The sequence below is a fragment of the Pelophylax lessonae genome (assembly GCF_965119305.1).
Source record: "Pelophylax lessonae genome assembly, chromosome: 7".
NCBI classification, from domain to species: Eukaryota; Metazoa; Chordata; class Amphibia; order Anura; family Ranidae; genus Pelophylax; species Pelophylax lessonae.
In genome coordinates, this window is record NC_138774.1 from 11,245,156 (window position 1) to 11,247,411 (window position 2,256).

Genomic DNA, 2,256 nt, shown 5'->3' on the forward strand with positions numbered 1-2,256 from the left:
AGCAGACCCTGAGCTTCCTTTAGGTAGACATGTGGCTACTGTACATGCCGGCAAAATGCCTAAGGTCAAGTTTTTGATTCTCGACCGAGTCCACCCAGCCCCTAGAGGAGGGGACTGGAATAAGTCCCTCCTCCAACTTGAACTAAAATGGATATATTGTCTTAGGGCCACTGAGCCCCCAGGACTTAATGGATCTTTATCATTCAAGCCCTTTCTCGAGGGTTTTAACTCTGGAGGAATGGAGATTTAATTCCCCCCACCCAAACCAGACGGCCATTCACCTCTAATTATATTTTAGGGCTTTCCCATAACATCATACTAGTCCCAATATCCATATATCTATATGCTTTACTGCTCTGGCCTTAATATGTTTTGTATTGTACGATATTATGTCAACATGCTAATTTTCTTTGTATAATAATTATATAACAAAATTAATTTCTTCTGTTATAATTATGCTTAAATATATGTACATGTTTCGATACTTGTTGTATTGTCATTGACATAAGTTGTATGTATGTTCCTCTTCCCTGTATGTTGATTTTGTCATTTTGTATTCCAGTGTCTGTAACCTGTTTACATCTGTGGGTCGTGTCCTTGCTGATATTTACACTCAAGAACTACAACCTTCAATCATGTCTTATCGATATAGTAATGCATTCCTTTTGTGCAATTTTTTCTAATCAATTTGGCTTGTAGATCTCTCCCAGCAATTTATGTTGACTCCGGGCGTTGCCCCTTCTTTAATGTGCGTCCCGGCACGGGGAGACATATACCGCGTTATCGCGGTAGCCTGGTCCTACTTTCCATCCTCTGTGCCCTTTGCGGTTCAGCTCGGACCAATCGGCAGCCTTAGTGCATCTGCACTTCCGGCTCTGACCCCCGTGTCGGTGGAGCGCAGATGCCGATCCCGCCCACGTCGCGTCAGGGGTGACGCATGGTTCTGTGGGCGGGCTCGGCACCGGCGTTCCGGGAAGCCCTTCCCTTGAGGCCAGCTGTGTCACGTCTTGCACTAATTAACTAGCACTTTTATAGTGCACCTCTCGCAACACACAGCCAGCGCATTTACTTGCTGGCTGTGGTGCTGAGAGGACGCTGTTTGCCTTACTACCATCTACATTCAGGTATCAATTTTATACATGTTAATCAGTTTTCCAAAAAATCTTTATATTTCTTTCTGATCGGCTTCGCTGTTCTAGCTATATTCTATTGCAATGCAATTTTTATTGCCCATTTTATATTGGGCTACCTTTTTGGTATATATTTTTATGTCATTATGCTCTTTATATACTTACCACATTACTCATAGATATACAGCTATCTTATATGCCGACACTTATCAGCCTCTCTCTTGCTTATTTTGCTACATATATCAATGTACTTAGCCCTGTTCTGTCCATTTTTCAGACCGGCGCTACCTACACCTTTGCCACTCACCTACGCCTAAAAGGCTATCTCTGGCCTCTCCCAATTAAGGACTTCAGACGTCCATTGATTGGGGGCTGCACGCCTGATGTCAACAGCGGCTGGTTCATTGGCTAGAATAACCATTTACCATCTTACTCATTGCATTTTTGACTGCAAGGACACTCGCACCCACCAGATGTTTTTAACCGTGCAGGCTACCTGAGTACAGTTATTCTCTCAACCTTGTAAGTACTCGTTACTATTGTTATCATAATAACTGTATAAAACTCTATAAAGTTATGTTGGAATATCTTCCTTCCTCAAAAAACCTCCAAAATTTATGGTTTTTGTACTATTTATACTTTTTTATTCATTAGAGTACCGTTTGAACCCCTCCCCTGAAGAAGAAGCAAAATCTTCCCTTTGGCTTCGAAACATGTTGGGTTTTAGTTCAGACTACTACGGTTGATATATCTGTCTCTCCTTTGCCTGTACTGCTTTTAATCATTATTTGTGTTTACAATAAAAATTTATATTTTTTCAATACTCTTTTCATATAATTTTCTACACAGTATATATTTTATGTGCCTATAAAGTCCCACAAGGGGAACCCCACTTTCTTTGTAGTAGATCCATATGATCAGCTCTCATACAGAGGGGAGAATGAGAAGGCGGCTTGTTTACACAAGCTGCCTGACTTTCTCCCTCTCCCCCGCCGATCGCAGAGTGGCCGGCAGACATCGGGTCCGCCGGTCACACGCGCGGGGGGGTCCGTGACCACGCGGGAGCGCGCCTCCGGCGGCGCACGCTCGCTCCCTAGACCCTCACAAGCTAGTGACGTAGCCCTAC